This window comes from Pieris napi, chromosome 4, assembly GCF_905475465.1.
Source record: "Pieris napi chromosome 4, ilPieNapi1.2, whole genome shotgun sequence".
Classification (NCBI taxonomy): Eukaryota; Metazoa; Arthropoda; class Insecta; order Lepidoptera; family Pieridae; genus Pieris; species Pieris napi.
This window is the reverse complement of record NC_062237.1, coordinates 2991165-3010180: the sequence shown is the minus strand read 5'-3', so window position 1 is coordinate 3010180 and position 19016 is coordinate 2991165. Positions and strand designations below refer to the sequence as shown.

At 32.0% G+C, this 19016-nt stretch overlaps 1 protein-coding gene across 3 annotated transcripts in view; it reads left to right on the top strand.

The window, feature by feature from the left end:
• The window catches only part of LOC125048993 (tyrosine-protein kinase Src64B), a 72044-nt gene that overhangs the window by 40563 nt on the left and 12465 nt on the right, over positions 1 to 19016 (top strand). The window lies entirely within an intron of this gene.

The following is a 19016-nucleotide window of genomic DNA, read 5'->3' as shown; positions in this document are numbered from 1 at the left end:
GTTTGTATGAATTTGATAAGATCAAATGCTACCAAACGGATTATCGATTACAGATAGTGTAATTCCTGAGGTATGTGTATTTATTATAAGGTAAATTGTCTGTATAAAGATTATAGTTGATAAGTTTTTAAATATATGATATATAAAATATACGCACGCGAAGCTGCACACGTATTATGAAGATATACCTATCTAATGTTGTCTTTTTTTGAACGTGTTACATCTAAAAGTACTTTAATGCATATCCACGCGTATTTATTATCTTGTTACCTACCTTTTTGTTTGATATGTTTTTTGGGTCGGTAAAATATTATATAACATTTTGGGGCAATCTTAACTCTTGGAGTTTGTCTACTTGTACAGCTCTTTAAACAAGCACGAAGAGGATCCGTCAATTTAGTACAACAGCTATTATAATAATAATATACTTACGTTCACGTGTTTTATATAAAACTATATCGTAGAACGGTTTGTAGTTTTAGTTCTAGAAGATTTTTTAAGAGCCATATAATTTTTTACGATTTCTAGACAAGATAATATGATATACTTATCAATGATACTAATTATGAGGATGTTGCTATTTTCCACCTCATCAAAGAGGATGTGAGGAAATATTTGAAGAGGCGGGAAGACTTTGGCTTAGTTTTTTATTTGAAATATTAAGTATTAAGTAATTGTCGTTTGTTTAATGTTAAATTATAATTTTAATTTCATTTATTTTTTCTCTTTATGCCTTTAATGTACTTATGTTTTCTTTATATTGTTTATCTATGTAATCTATTTTGGCTTTGTATATTGGTCAAAGTGTTTTGTTTTACATTAGACATTATGTATGTTACCTGTATGTAAGATTACGAATAAATTAAAAATAAATATAGATACAAACATTAAAGATATCCTACAGTTAACTATTGTCATTTTATAAAAAGTATTGTGCAGGAGTTGTGTGTGAGACACTATTGTCTTACAAACACATGTATATGTGTTGGTGTTTTTATGTATTATTTAACTGTGACGACAGTTTAGATTTTAATTAGTCGAGTTTATATGAAAAATAGCACATCCGGCCAGAGCTCGCTTCTCATCGTAATTTTCAACAATGTTGCATTCAGCAAAGCTTTTGTCTGAATGCAAAATAATAAATTGCAGTGTAGCACAATTTAGTTAAATATAGTTAATGGTATAATTATTCAGAAAGATTCACTTTTGTTTGGATATTATGAAATTTCGGTCGATTATAAATTTTAATTAACATAATTTTATAATTAGTTTTGTTTTATTAACGCATTATTCTTTTATATATTTCAATTTAAATTATTATGCTGTTTTAATATATCTTGTAATCATTGTCAACAAAAGATAATTCGGGTGTTAATTCACTTTTTATGTTCGATACCTAGCTAATTAAGATAAGATATACATATAGTACATATCTTGTTTAGCTAAAACGTATTTTGCTTGATAGAAAATTTAACATGATTAAAATTAGTAATAATAGATACTTAAATAGATATTTTTGTATTATGTTTGTTATTCTTATTCAATAGACATTTGTACGCGTTAATTTATCTAGTAAGTGTTTAGACATATAAAAAATATTCCTTTTTGTAAATGGCCTAAAGTAAGAGCAGTGTTGGCTTCAGCGTGCCACTCTTATCCCTGAGGTCGTAGATTCGATCCCCGGCTGTGCACCAATGGACTTTATTTATATATGCGCATTTAACATTCGCTCGTACGGCGAAGGAAAACGTCGTAAAGAAACCGGACACACAGACACAAAAAGTCGACGTGCGTGTGTCAGGCACAGGAGGCTGTTCACCTACTTGACTATTATATTGACAATTGATCATAAAACATTAATCTGAGGCCCAGACCTAATAAGGTTGTAGTTCCACTGATTTATTTTATTTTTTCACACAAAGGTGACGACTATATTACAATATTATTGTTTGCTATTTACAAACATTCCGAAATATAACTTGCAGTTTCTGTGAACAACGCCGAGGCTAGGCGTCGAGAAGGGTACTTCTGGTCTGGCCACGAATACCGAACGGCTGAAGGACCCTTGATGAAGTGTCTGAGATGTGCGCGAATCCGTTTTGTGCGTTCGGTATAAGGGAAATACTGAATCACAACATATACTATCTGAACTGGCGGACCTCGTTCCGACTAACCGAATGAGTTGATTTATGATTTAAAAATTCATTTAATTATAACATTACGTGAGCTGTCAACATTGCGTCAAGTCATTGATAACCAATGAACGGCTTTACTTTTGTTTTCTTTATGATATTTTAATACTACCAGACGACGACAGAAAACCAAAAAGAATATCATAATTATTGGTTCAACTGTTCTGGAGTTATAAATGGTGTATTTAACACGTCTTATATACATACATCCTATTACAAATAGAATTACCAAAAACGGGTCATGATGTATTCGATTAAGTTAGGTTATGTAACTTTAATAAGTGTTTATTTATTATACTGGGTATCAGCAATAAAGGCTTAAAAGAAATAGTTAATCTGGATTAAAACTCGTTCTTGGATTAGGTTCTTTGTATCTATAAACACACCGCACGGGACACATTACTGTGTGTCTCATTGTATTGATAGAGCTTTAGTACCTGAGATCTTCAATATTAAGTGCGAAAGGTTGCCTAACGATGCCAACAAGCAAGTAATAATATTAAAATAGAAGTCTATTGGCGGACATAGTTTACAGCTCAAGGGTTTGATTCCCTGCAAAACAATTAGTGATAGTCACAGATCACCTACTTGTCTTAAAAATAAAACAATGATTAGATAATCTAACGGGTTTATGAACCTGTGATCAGGCTTTAAACAGGGCGTAAATTCTCTGGCATCGATTAGTCATTAGTAATTTATTAAGCTTTTTAGTGTTTTCTTGCTATACACGAAATTTAAATAAGTTGTGACGTCTATGTTTCTTGTGTAGCTGTTTTTTGTTCACGGTTGAACTGTTTTTATGTTTGACGTAATAATGAAGTCTTCAAAAGAATTGTTGTGTATTGACGTAATTCCACATTATACAGGGTGGTCAAAAAGTCGTGGATCAAGAGTTGCAGAGTTATAATTTATTTTGCGATTTTATAAGAAAATTAACTTTTTTTACTAATTCTTATTAAAATTCGAAAAAATCTACATCCTGTATCTTTTTCATAATATCCTCTAGATTGGTACTGATGAGTTCTTGCGTAAGACATACTATTTATAGTTGTTTATTGAGTGAAGATAATATTAAGTTAAACGATATAATTTTTTTTCAAATCATAACTTTTTGTTTATTTCGGACCCCACTGTGAAAAAAAAATTACTCTACCGAAAAGTGACCCTGTAATTCAAGCGCCAAAAGCATTTAATAGGGATTCTGAAAAGGTATTACACATGGCCATGAGTCGCTCTAATATCTAGACCATTTTAGACAATTGTCTAGAACTAGTTCCGGAGTTCATGAATTAACCGGATAAAAGGGTCAGTGGGTCAACTAACTATTTATTATTTTAGTTTCGTTACTATCAAAGATGGTTTAACATATTATAATCTATTAAAATAAGTTGCCTTACAAGAGTTCAATTGCACACTGAACCTATTTAACTCCAGGCAAGTTCAATATCCAAGCGAATTTAACTCATTGTTCGAGGGTAAACATTAGTTATAACGTGAACGATTTCATGGCCCTAGGGTAGTCAGGGAAGCCCTGCGGTATTGATCGTAAGCCCCCACGCTTTGACCAAAGACAGGGAGTGTAGCACATGTATTACCGATCTTTAACCAATTATCAACAATAGATTAGAAACGTATTGAAAGATAATAAAAAAAAATAAAAAATCAGTGGGGTACAATCTCTTTACACTTAATAATAAAATACACACTTTTCATAAATTTTAGAGAGGAAATTTGGTTTAAATTATTCGATGACACCGCATCACCACAATAATGTCCAATTTGAAAAGAGGTTATCTTTTGAATAAAGAACGTGTTTCTTGTATCAAAACTAGTCGGTACTTGTAGCTCAGTTGTTTTCTAGAATAACGATTTGCATGCCAAATTGTTCTTCGGCGTAATGTAATGACGTAATTCGTTCCAAGACTCCAGCAGTTTTGTCAATTTACATGACTTCGTGGCATTATTAATTTATTACTAAGTTTGCATGACATATTTGCTTTGTTTGAAAGATATATTTGCCTATTTCTAAAGGCATATTCCTTACAACGACGATCATTAACTAAATCTAGACATTCGTATTTATAATATTGTTCTTGATCATTGAAATGGCTTTATAAGTGTTGGAAAGGGGGCCTCATAGCCTAGCGGTCTTATTAAGTGGCAGCTAGGTGAGGGGTACCGGGTTCGATTCCCGGTTCGAGGGCAAGTTTTAATTTAATTTAAATTTGTTCTCGGCCTTTGGGAGGGTTGTGCCGTACCGGGCGAGTGCCTTAAACCGTACATGGAGGACACGGTCGAATTTCTAAAGACAAGCACGAATTATAAAAAATCCTATACTTGACGCTGGCTAATGCACAAATCGTGCCAGAGCCATAAAAGAAAAGTGTTGAAAACTTGCTGTGACATGTTTCAGCCGAGTCACGCCAGTAAAAGGCTTAATTAATAGAACATTCTGGAATTACGAACGAAAATCTATTATCGAAATGATCTGTTGAAATAAGCGTGCTAATAATACTAAGTTAATAAAATCTTATACGTTTCAACACATACTAATTGTTTATGTTTAACGTCCCGTCTGCGAGGATGTGGGTTAAGCAAATAAAATTTAATCAGTATCAAATAAAACCTCATTTGGACTTCAATATTTACTATTAGGTAACTGTATATTTATATAAAACTATTTGGTGTTTTTGTATGTTTTGCAACGAAATAACACAGTTAAGAAAAAAATAATACGATTATTTTAAGCTGTGGTTTTTTATATGATAGTAGCTATCTATGGATATCCAAGTAAGTGGGTGCCAGCCTGTAAAAGAGCAGTACTCTCTTTTTTATAGGCACACAACTACAACTGGATGAGCGACAATGTGGTAGATAGGAAATTTTTATGAGCACACGCTACTAAACCAATGAAAGGAGTTAATGAAATTCCATTTGTAACAATTACAAAATTATATTATATTTTATACTAGAATACAGCCTTACGTGTTTAGAAATAACGTTTAAAACCTTTTCTATTTTAATTAATTACTTGCAAATTGCAAAACGTTTCTTAACCTCAGACATTTTTGCTTTCAGGTTCATATGATTCCGTCTACATGTTTTAAATATACGTTATTTTATATAAATCTCTGTATTGTTTTAGTTGCTATAGCGAATACTCCCTTTGTTTAAGGGGAAATGGGACGGTGTGACAGTAACAAACTGCCCAAATGCGGGTGTATTGTTACCTCTTCCTGTATCGTTCTGTGTAGGGTTGCCAACTTTTTCTCAAAAAATTCGTATTATATTTGATCTAAAGTAAAAAAGGCAGTATTTTTTAATGATTTAATAACCGTTTTTTACGGCAATAGTATAAGGTTGCAATATTGTAATTTATAGAATAGTTTTATGACTTCTTCCGTCTTTATCTCATATAAAACCTTACAAATGTGGTACGTGCCAGTAATAAGATTAGGTGCTTTAACACGTGACTACAATGATGAAAAATCTCTTGAAAATCGTATGTAACCGTTGTATGAACAAAGGGTACAATTTAGAGTCGTGACGTAGCGCTTAGATTCGGCGCTGCAACTTGTGTTATTATTACAGCTTCCAAGCTTCACGTATCACTGGACCGATGATCTATTTTACCCTAGTTTAACGCCCGTGAAGGCTAGGCCAATGGCATTAACGTGTTTATTATTATTTATTTTATCTCGTATCATATTCGCATTATGAACACGGAACTATCCTAGTACTCTTTCGTTTCTTTCTGACAGACGCAGTGATGAAAAGAGACGTTTTAGTTAAGACGGTGCAATTAGACTGATTTTTCTTTATAAATAGAGGTATATATTTATCGAAATTACGAAAAAATTATAACGGCATTATGACGAGAAAAAATATAATATAAAATACTTTACTGCGTTTTTCAAGGCAGTTTTTGGCGCGCACCACCACTTTGTGGAACCAGCTGCCCACTGGGGTATTTCCGAACCAATTCGACCCTAAGTCCTTCTAGAAAACGGCGTACCAATTCTTAAAAGGCCGGCAACGCACTCGCGACCTGGCATTGAGAGTGTCCACGGGCGGCGGTATCACATAACATCAGGTGAGCCTCCTGCCCGTTTGCCGTTTGTTCTATTAAAAAAAAAAAAGGGTGCGTGTACTTATGTACGCGCGTAAGAAGTTATACTTCTTTGGCATTATTAAAAATAGTTTTTGATTGCATGCAAATAATTAATTACAATTAAATAATCAAAGACTGGAAAAGGAGTCATTAAAGTCAATAAAGTTCAGTTTACATTTGAAAAATTAATTAAATAAATATTTATTATTATTCTCTTACATTAAACAAATAAAACACTATTTATCTTTAAAACATTTTTATTTCATTATACTATTTATTTTTAAGTGACTGTCTTCATCAGAATTTCGGTTTGTAATTTTAAATTAATCATTACTTGGTTGTGCATCTACGAGGCTTCTCCAAAACTAAAACTACTACTTGCTTTCTGCAACAAATAAGAGAATATTAATTTAAGCTCTGTCCATGCAAAACTTAAATTTTTTTATAATTCATATTATAAATTTTTTAACACATTTATATTAATATAATTATATAAATGTGTTAATAATATAATTTGTAGCACATGCTACAGACCTGGATAGCAACTTTCTTTTATTCTATTTAGAGATAGAGATAATTTAAATATAATACCGGTGTCTTCCTTGTAGGTTTCTTTGGAGTTGTTTGGGGATTCTTGTTGTTCAGTTCGACATGATTTTCTTTAACCTTTCTTTAATCCTACAAAATAATGAAATTGTTAAGTTATGTTGTCACTGTTGTGCACACCTTTGTTTGGCTTTTTTAGTATTCAAGTTATGTCAAAACTGATTTATTACCTTGTCATTGTTGGCTTTTGGGATATCAATTGTTTCCAAAATGATTTTATTTGTAATATCCTGAAATATATAAATAACATCTATTAATTTAAGTATCATGGCGAGTGGTTCGCACTCAGGTATTAAGGTGTATTATACCCACTGTCCATTATAAGTGGGAATGGGCTCACTTCTGGCTGGACAGAGTTTCGGTACTACAAGTGCAACATGGATGTTTTGAGGTATTACAATATCTCTAACTACCTGTAGGGGAATAAAGTACTGTTGTGAGCATATGCCTATGCTTGAAAGGTTGAACCTTGAACATTACCATACATCATATTTATAATTAACATTCCTACCTCGACACCATCACAATCAAATTCATTGAAATCTACTTCAAACCGTTGCGGTATCATCTCTGCCATATCCATTGTGTCTCGAGAAGGTGATGGTGGCTTTGTTCCACCTCCAGTTTTAGATGTTTCACGGCGATAAGATGACAACTCTTTTTTTGTATTCAATTTAGTGCACTTGTTCATCAATTGTTTTTTGTCTCTTGTCCTTATATTTGCTAGATTAAATCTGAAAAATTACATGTTTTGATTAAATAATGTGGTCATTTTTTTGAGATGCAGGTACTTATTAAAATGTTTACTTCTCTGTTATATCGCTCCAAGCCTTCATTTTCTCCTTATTAGTATTCGTGCTTAAATCTTTGTTCTCAATTATTGATATATAGAATATTTCTAAAACGTTGCTGTAACAAACGCAATAAACATAAGCAATGAATAATGGTTCATGTTTCAGTTTTAATCAACAATAATACTCGATAATACCTACGGATAGTTAACCTCAATTGTATTGAAGCACTCAGGAAGGTTGGCACAGTTTTTTCACAAATATTTTATCATATTAATTAGTTTTGATTTAGATATTAAATTTAAATCACTTCTGATTATAATTCAGACGCACATATAAAATTCGCACTTGTATAATGAAAATAACTAGATACATAGATAATCTTTTATTTTAAACAATAATTCAAACTCCTATATTTGTTTAAAAGGTAAATGTCAATGTCAGATGTCAATTGTCATGGATATTCAAAATTCTTGTTAAGCTGCTAAGCTAAGAAATAGAATATGCGTGAAGTTAGCTTATATTCTATTTCTTTTGTAGATTGCGCACGCTATAATCACACTCCGAATTTTGTGTCATAGGTGCGCGCGCATCGTAAAATTTCACTCTCATCAAATTTTCATAACGCGCCTAAAGAAGTATAACTTCAAAAAAACTTTAGCTTTAGCATTGATAACTTTAGCTTGATGCTGCAATCGTTTTTAATGTGGGTTAAATATATATATATCTATATCTATATCTCATTGGCTTTTCAATATTATAGAAAATATATCGCAAACAAATATTGAGTCAAAATTACGAAACCCAACCGGCCACCGGACACTGCGGAATGGAGAGGGTATGGCAAAGTATATTTTTATCTAAGAGGATGGAGATTTACGGTCTGAGTAGTCCCTTCTGTATTTGTTTTTTCATCTCTAATACAACACACATGCGTTTGTGGTGTTGTGTGTTCCACAAAAACAAATATAATTACGCGTGTTTATGTGACTTAATGCAATTTCTGATCTTTGTTTTTATAGATTTCAAATCAAACGCAAATTAAATAATTTGAAGGAATCAATACTTCTTTAATGTATATAAATGAACTCATTATTTATTTAATTATAGTAATCTTACAGCTAACATACATATTAGACAATACAGAAAGCCAAAACATATTACATAGATAAACATAAGTAAGTACATTAACAGACTAAAAGAGAAAAATAAATAAAAGAAAACTGAATTTTAACATTTGAAACAACAAATAATACTTTATATTTCAAATTACTGCTTAAACAAACTCAGAGTCTTCCCGCCTCTTCAAACACTTTCTCACATCTTTGAAAAAGCAATATCCTCATATTTGGTGTCATAGTTAACTAAAACACAAAACATGCGAATTAAATTACATTAACATTCGTTACAAGTGCTTTACAACCATGTTCTATGAAAGACAGAATAACGTTAAACAAAAATATTAAGAACTAGCTGGCCTGGCGAACATCGTACCGCCTAACAGTCGATTCTTTATTTTTTTTATATACTTATTCTGCTATTCGGGGCACCGGTCTAGCTAGTAAGATTAAAAAAGAAAGTTGATAAGACAACAAATACATTATGTCAAAAAATAAAAATTTACCTTCCCGGAACCCCTCCGGAACTAACACTTGAACTTTATGATATGGTATTAAAGTTCAAATTGACTTTTAAGTATTATTACGAATATTTTGTATGGGAATTTAGAAAAGTGTTGTTTTTAGACTTTTTCACTCAATTTTTTTTTTAATTTTTCTCTCCGTAAGAACCATCCTCGTACTTCAAGGAATATTATAAAAAAAGAATCAGACAAATCGGTCAAGCCGTTATCATGTTATGTCGTGACAACGGAAAACGGGTTTCATTTTTATATATATAGATTATACTTGACTGTTTAAAATAAAACCATTCATACATTCAATATCGACTTATAAAAACAGAGGTTAACTAATCTAGTCTCCGAGCGAAGGTTAACAAGATTCTCACAAGCGAGGTTTCCGGCGGAAAGCGTCTCATAATACCTTCAGAGTGCCATCCAAGCGTGTATCGAGTTTTAATAAGCCTCATTATACCTAGTTACACTTGGTACTGAACATTTGCGTTTCCTGCATGCGCAGTGTCTGTTTTCCCTGCGTCTTCCTAGTTTATCATAGATCCTATTTACTCGCTCCGTTGGTTTAGTGGCCTTTGCTACGTAATATCGTATTATACAATTTTGTTACGTTTTAATTGTGGTAATGCATTGCGTTTGTAATTGTTCTTGGTGTTATTCAGTAGCAACACTGTTTATTTAATATCTACAATTAAAATTTTCATTAACTCAATCTTATTTAGTCAAATCATCTGCTATAAATATTATAGAGTTATAGCTGTTATGTTATGGGGCCGTTCAAGTATTACGTAAGCACTAAAGGGGGGGTTGTGATTTGATTTTCTTATTTGGTGATTACGTCAACAGTAATTATTTACTTTTTTACACTTATTACCCACACATGCTTGAGATTCCAACAAAAAATTAATACGTTTATGTAGGTTCTATTATTTTTGAGATCTTTATTTTTAACAGAAGGGAGGGGGATAAACCTATATTGTTAATAACATAGACTTTTGTTTGAGCGTCCGATAGTGATAATTTAACACAATTTGTCTTCTAATACATTTGGTGTTACCTTTTTTATAGGTAATTAAGAATTCTTGCTGGAGAAATTCTTTAGAAATTTCTGAGCTTTGAACTTATTTTATCTTACTTGCATTGTTTGCGCGACACATTTAACTCAGCCACTGTTGAGTTAGTACGTTAATCATAACAGCATTGAGCGCAGGCTGAGCTATTGTCTAGAAGGCAGCTGCGCTTGACGGCCGTCTAACGTCCTCCAAATACATCATTGTCAAGTTCAACAACCAACGCGATACTATTGCCTAGCTCAACGCTTTTGTTTACATATTAAGTAATTAGTACTAACGAGTTTTTTTTACTGAAGCTCTGCGTTACGTCATTTTCATTTTGGGGTAGCAATTACCGTCAGATATCTTTCATCTACATGGGGTGTTGAGTTCCCCTTTTCGCTTGCTATAGAGCGGTATATATATACTGCGGTTTAATGTATGATAAACTTGCAAATACTTAACAAATTGCTTCGTTCATTTGAAATATAAGAATAGTATTGTATTAGCGTAAGTTATGTTATGTAACATTAGTTAAGTTACATATATATATTTTTTAGAAGTGCAAACCAAATGTTAGCATTGCACACTTGAAGCCTAAACGAGCCCCTTTAGTGTTTCCCACACTTATAAATTGTAATATAACATTCTCGTTTTCGATTATGTCTAATAAGTCGACTTATATTCTTTATAGGTAACAGAAGTGTCACTTAGATTTCAGGACCATTGAATAAGCCAAGTTAATTTTTTGTTAATCCAGCGTCGCAACCCCACCACCTCTCATATATGTGACTTATATGCTCATGTTTTAAACGATTAAAGCCAGTTGACACCCAGCTTCAAACAAAGAGTTTCATTTAACATAATATATTTGAACATCCCTGTAAGAACCGCCACCGAACTAGTGTTTGTCGAATTTATGAGGTAAACTTTATCCTTATCATTTAGCTGTCAAAGGCGCCAGTTTGTTATCAGTAGCGTCTTAGATATTTTATCAATTTGTTGCTTAGTTATTGGCATTTTCATTGTTGTGGTTCAAGTTCAAGATTCCGCCCACCGGGTTATTGACCGCTTTTGGATCATGCGCGAGGGGCATCGAAGTTCACATTTGCCGAAATTTTAATTGCAAATCCGCTTAAATTGACCAATTCTGAAACCCGTTCCATTCTAAAATTGACGGAGAAGTCAACACTCGTTGCATTTAAAAATTTGTTTCCATTTATTATTTTGTTATCTAATGTTTCTGTTTGAACAACCCAGCTAAGCCCTTTTATTACCCTTGTTTAGGTCACTTTGATGACGTTGTAAATTGAGTTTTGTTTTCTTCTTTTTGAGGTTCGTTTTTAATTCAGTTCGTGTATATCGATTGGGGGAGTCGTATTATGTCGGTGCATGAGCAACGCGATACGGATATTGATTGAAGACAACAGGTTGTTAGGGCGTCTCGGCCCCCGCTTCCGGGACACCTTCACTTTCTTCGAGCATCACACGAGAGCTTTCAATTTGGGAATTCTCTTTAGGGATTCGGGAGAAAGAGTTTATCCATTCCCTCAGATTTTAATTACTTAGAAGGCACTTTAGATTAATTTTGTACACGTTACGAATATGCCTATTTAATTTGTCGAGCGTACTATTTGGAGGTTCTTGTCTTGTAGCAAATGAAAAGAGTAAATAACAAATCCTGCATTACGCAGATCTTATCTACTGTTTATTCATCTGGAAAGATTTTATGAAGCTTAAGTCTTTTTTTATTTGTCGGATGATAAGCGGGATTTACAAGCATTGCCAAACGAGTTCTCAAATTGGTTAACAAAGTTTCCTTGTTATTTTAGGTCACTTCAACCAGTATTGTTGTAAATTACTACTTGAACAGTTATCTTGATAGGGGACTGACATTTCTTAATATTATGCATAGGATGCGAATTATTATAGGTTTTGAATTATTCAGAACATTTTGTTTAGTGCGGTATATGGAGTTTGTTGATCGATTTATAGAATTGCAATTTTATACATTTCTTTTAGGCTATATACGTTTTCGTTTGATGTTATAGACTATAATGTTTTATCTAATCTAATATATAAAATTATAGTGTCACCAATGTTCGTTCCCATATTCCTCCGAAACGGCTCGAACGATTCTTATGAATTTTTTAATGCATATTCAGTAAGTCTGAGAATCGGCTACTATCTATCTTTCAAATCCCTAAGTGATAAGGGGTGTCCCCAAAATTTGTTTTTTTATTTTTTGGATAATTTTTTTTATGTTTATTGTGTGGCATTAATAAATACATATAACCCTTAATTGTCACCACTCTACGATTAAATATTTTTTTTGATAGTGGATAGTTATTTTTAATAAACTAAAAAATGTTTCCTAGAAATAATACATACATGGCAAAACAACGTTTGCCGGGTCAGCTAGTTATAATTATAAAACAGTGTTACTATTTGCATAATAAAGCATGTAATGTCTATAAAAAAGTATATATCTACTTTCAGTAATAGTTATAACGTATGTTTATGTAATTAACGACAAATATATGAATTTCTGTAGCGTAAACGTAATTAATTTTATATAACCATTTCGAACATATTACTGAGAAATTGTTAATTAGTCCCTTTTGTCATATGGTTTTATTACTGGGAATTCGTGGAACGTACACTTGCGTTCCGTAATGCGGGTAGATATCGAGAAACGCGTGTCGAACAAAGGCGATAGTTTTGTCAATACGCCCACGTGTCGAGTATAATAACGTCCGGTGTTTCACTACATTTATTCACCGCTTACTTGTTAATTTAGCAGCAATTTATGTAACATACATAATGTACATCTTAGAAGCAATAATCAGCCAAGCCAATGCATTAAACGTCGGTAGACCGTGATAAATTAATTAACTCTAATATGTTTATTTAAACTCAAACTCAAAATATCTTTATTCATGTAGGTAAACAAGTACACTTATGAATTGTCAGAAAGAAGTTAAATTAATTGTAAATTTACATTTACTACCAGTTCGCAAGTCAAGGGCGTAGAGCGGGTAAGAAGAACTGGCAAGAAACTTTCTGCCACTCTTATTAATCGCCAAGTATTGTCATAACACAAAAAACACTGGAGTTGCAATTGCGTGTATAAAATATAACGACTAAACCACTGATGTAATGAAGCTTACAGTAGTGAAGCGATTTGGATTCGATTTGGTTTTATTAAATGGTTTGAGTAACCGTTTATTATGAGGGTATATCTAATACGTTTTGACATACTGGATACATACTTAGGTGACTTTGAATGCTACACTTATTGGACGATTCAAAATTCTGCTCTACTAATGTTCAGTAACACTTCTCGGAATTTTTATTTCTTTAAAAAGTTGATATTTTTTGAATGCTAATTGCAGAGATTGTTCGAAAGTCAAATTCATTTGATAATTAACTTTCGCTTGTAAAATTGATTTCTATTATTAGAAAGTATGTTTTGAATGGTGATGCCCATTGTAATAGTCTAATGGTTACAAGTTTTATCAAGCAAACAAATTGTAAATTTCTTGTATGTGCTTTTAAATATATATGATTAATACTTTTAGTTTTTTAGAACAAGAGTTCTGCCATAGGTCTAGTGAGTGCTTAATTGGTACTCTTTTTTTGAAGGATCCTGTCAGATTGGTTCGGAACTAACGTCGTGTCACGGCCGTGAACCAATTGTTTCTCCTTTCTATGTACATTTAATCTTACGCTGAAAACTGTTATGCTCTAATCCCGAAACTCAACGAGATGTGTCAGGCACAGTAGACCTTGAACATAAAAATAAAATGATCAATGACGATGCAATCTGGGGGTATATAGGGTTGTAGCGCCACTGCATTGTTATAAATTTCATTAGGAGTTTTAATATAAAAGACCAGTGACCAGTTTCATGATATTTTTTTTCTTTATAAGGAAGGAGAGTTTATTAAGCGCGAAAGAAAAATTGCCGCAGCCGTGACTCAGTTATAAAATGAAATTTTATTTAATAATCAGTTCACGCGACGTTGTCCGGTATTTTATACAATCACATATGTCGAACATAGACATTCCTAACATCGATGCGGTTCAAAATATTACGTGATTTATCACTTTTATCGAGCTTAATTGAAATTCTTTTGTACGTTCTTGGTGTTTTTGAGTCGTGTTCAGATTCGACTTTGAACAAAGCAAACGTTAAAGTTTCTGACAATTTAGCGAAAGGAATATGAACATTAAACTCATTTGTTTATATTCTTGTTTCCATGTTAATTAGCTGTTTACTTTGTTCGAATTACTGTTTTAAATATGATAAAGGACTAAGCGACTTCTAATATAAATTATTGTTGTCTTTTGTCTATAGTATCTATTCAAATGACTAAATATTTACTTATAATAATGGTAAAAGTAATGGAAACTATGAAACCAAATTGTAAATTGAGTATAAATAACTACGGTAGTAAATATATACATGTCGGAGCAGTGGCATTGCTGTCAGCTGTCATTGTCATTATATGTCACAGAGTTTATAAATTAACGTCAAAGTCAAATGAATTCAAAACCGTTAATGCTAGCTTATTTGATTTCTCAATATTGCTAGATCAATAAATTAACGAATATTTAATGGTCGATTGAGTAATATAAAATCTTTATTATTATTAGGAGGAATTTAAGTAGGAGCAAGGGCAGCTTGCAGCCATCGCTAAGACATACATTTATTCTTTGATTAATTGAAATGAAGAAATTTCAGTATAATAAATAATTCACTATTGTTGCGCGTTTACGCATTAAATCTGAGCTTTCAAATCACTGCGATGTCGTCGTACCCTGAAACGCCCTAAGTTATTCCGGCCTCTAAGGATATATGGAACTTCTCGATCTAAGCCTTCGGGCTGGCCAGTCAGTAAGGCTGTTCGAGGATTCTTCCTTTAAGTCAGAAGAACGGTACACCTTCTTCCACGCTATCTACCATTAATTCTATTGAAGTCAAAATAGCCATTTCAAACAGGATTAAAATTAGGCTTCAAAAAGTGAAATTGAAATGGGACTTGAGAGTTGCAATTGAAGTTTTAGCTTTTTCGTTAATTGTTGTTGCTCAACTATTATTGCACTCGAAATACTTAGCTCGCACCCAGCTTTTTCAGGAAACGATTCAGACTTAGTAGATAGTTTTTCAGTTTTGTTAAATGTATTTAACAAATTATAAATTAAAATTAATACCTTAAAAACCATCCGTATCACCTCGACGTCCGTCGTTCCACAACTGAGCGTTTTCTAAGGCAGTTTTTGCCGCGCACCACCACTATGTGGAACCAGCTGCCCACAGAAGTATTACAAGGCCGGCAACGCACTTGCACTTCTGGCATTGTGAGTGTCCATGGGTAACATCAGGTGAGCCTCCTGCCCGTTTGCCTCCTATTACTTAAAAAAAAATGTTAATATGATTTTATAAAGCGTACAAAATATACAAATATAATAATTACAAACTATTTCATTGATTGCTTATGTACATAATATACAATAATGTAACTAAACCCAGTCCTAGCTTGTCATGGCTGAATATTTCTTTATTTTGTAAAGGTCACTTTGAGATAACTTTTGAAATCGGAACAGAAGTTTTTGGGTTTATTCCTTACTAACACAAAAATACAAGCAATTTTTCATTTATGCATAGAAAAGTAAGTAATTTAGTGAACAGAGAACTAATATTAACTCATAAATATAAGTATTTACAATTTTAACCTTTATAGTAAAAATAGAAAACTAAAATAAATTTAAAGTTTGGTCCCTGTGGCAGTGTACCTTTAAAGAAATGAAAGTTTCATCATCAATCCCTTCTTATATATGAAATTTGAATGCAAACAATACTGTACGATTTATATAACATATATTATAAAGAAACCTCAAACATTGTTTCATCAATCTACTCATTTAAAAGCTTAAAAGTTGTGTGTTAGTAATGTATAAACCAACTTATTATAGTATTGAATACTTCTCAGTGACAGTTTGAATCTTATCGAACTTCGATCATTCCAAACATTAGCATCAGGTAGTTTGTACTAAATATAGATAATTAGATAGATGGAAAAGGTTATTTTGATAAGCAGAAAACGCAGACCGATTTCGTTTACATAAGTGAATATATGACTGAATTTACAAGAATTGTACTATTTATAATTAGTTATGAGATGCATTATTTATAATTAGTTATAAAAAGGTGTAGGTTTTATGTTTTGTTGGGCAATGGGCAGGTATATTTAGTTGTATTACTTTGATCTCTTAAAATTTAAATAGTATACAAGGACAGAGTTTTATTTGAGACTGTAGGTAGTGTTATTGGACTCTTTTTATGTTAAATCCTTTTTAGTAAATTAGGTTACACTTAAATTACATATTAGTCTTAAATTAGGCTAGATCGTAATGTTAAATTATTTGTGCAGATATACTTTATAAAAATAAACGTTCGTTATGTGTAGTGTCTAAATATTAAACTACGACATGCCGGTTTCCTTACAATGCTTATCTGTACTATCGAGGATTAATAAAGCTTGCTTGAACAACCTCATAGCTGAAAATCTATATATATATATACTATATAGTGCTCATAGTTAAAATTCTCTCCAAGAAATAATAAGAATTGTCTTTACAACGCAACGGCTTAGTATCAAATCACTTCAACATAAGCGAATCAAATCTTAAAGAATATACAACAAAATTTGGAAAAAGAAATCCAAACACAATGATTTATCAGATGACTCTCAAATATTGTAAAACATAAATCACTGTCGATCGTTTCCGATCACGTATCGTTCCTTATCTTCGTGGGAAGCATTTGTTGACATTGATAAGCTGATAAAAATACTTGTAATTAGGAATAACGATTTTTACTTTAGGGTGTAACATTTGTTCTAAATTCGTATGTATTTTTGACTACCCCCATAGTATTTTTTTTATTAGTAGGGTATATTTGGCGATCGGTATTGGCCTAATTGCTTAAGCGTGCGTCATCCGTGGTAGTCGTGGGTTTGGTCTCCGGCTTTCCAATAGACTTTCTTTCTAGGTGAAGGAAAAATCTTGAGGAAACCTGCTAGCCTTAGTTCCCAAAAAGTCGACGGTGTGTCAGGCGCAGGAGGCTGATTTGATTATCTACTTGTCTATTAAATCATAAAAAGATTCAGAAATATTATGGCCTAGAATTAAAAAGGTTGGTTTCAAATTCATGTCTGGGGATAGCTTGTTATTGAAGTTACATAATCGTGTACTTAAATGCAGTGTTAAATAAAATAAATAAATTGTAACATTTGTTGGTTCACATTAACGCAACTAATTATATTTATCATGTAATACGTTTAGCTAATTGTGTCATTATAACTGGTTGAGATAAAAATGTATGGAGTGCTCGTTTTATCGTATCGTTAGGAAAACCAGAATCCTAAAGATTTAGCTAAGAATTATAAAGAATCTTTACATTACACATTTTCTAAAGTGAAACTTCTTTTGGGCGCATGAGGGTAAAAATTTTACGGAACGTCTCGAAGATGTGCAGCGTTTTTGTCGAAGAAAAAGCGATTGAGAGAGAGTGAGAAGGGTGAATTAACTTACAGAAATTCTATTTTTAAAATTAAAATTTCGTAAAGATTACATATTTATACATGTATATTACATATTTAATTAGTATTACATATTTTATGCAAAATAATTGAAATCTCAAATGACTAATTGTAAATTAAAATTCCACGTCATTTTATTATCGAAGAAAAAAATGAATTTATTATTTGTATTCATTTTCTACACTTAATATTTTAATGATAATTAAATTTATAAATTTTTTATTTATTTATATTATCATTAGCACGTATATAGTGTGTAAACAGTGTGAATATAGATATACGAATACATGGAGTGATCATATACTGGTACATGATCATCTATTGGGCCTTTTACCTTAGTAATCATTAATTTACAAAGAAATTTCTCTTCTGACATGTGTACTTTCTACGCACGCACTTTTTTTTATATCCACCTCCCAGCAGCCCATAGACCCCCATTATGGTTCGTGTGTTTCTAAGCTCTTTATTTTATATTTATTATATCGTATTTCCCAGGGAAAACCTCCACTGGGAACCGATTCTACACCTAGCTTGTTCGCAAAAGAACTTAGTGAAGCGTACTATGGAAGATTCCAACCAAGAAGCTAAAAATAGCACGTATTAAAGAAATCGGTTACAAGAATAATTTGTTCCAAATTATATTTAAATGAAAATGTGTTGCTATTCATATTTCGTTAAAATTAAAATAATGTGGAACGAATTAAAATTATACACAACTCGTGACACAATACACGTGACACTGATAATACATTTGATAGGTTTCCAATTACTATATCTAAAAATTTAAATTCCAAAAATTTTAGTTTACCTTGTGCAAATTATCGTATCTTCAATTTTACTGATTAGTTACAATAGTCTACTGTGTTTATATACAGAAGCATTTAACATAAGATTTATTTAGTTCATTGTTTTGTGCTATACATCAAAGTAACATTGAAATTCTTAATAAAATAATTTTGCCAGTTACAAGCATTTCTAGTGAAGACGATAGAATTAAAAGTGATTAAAAAAATTAACGGACTTC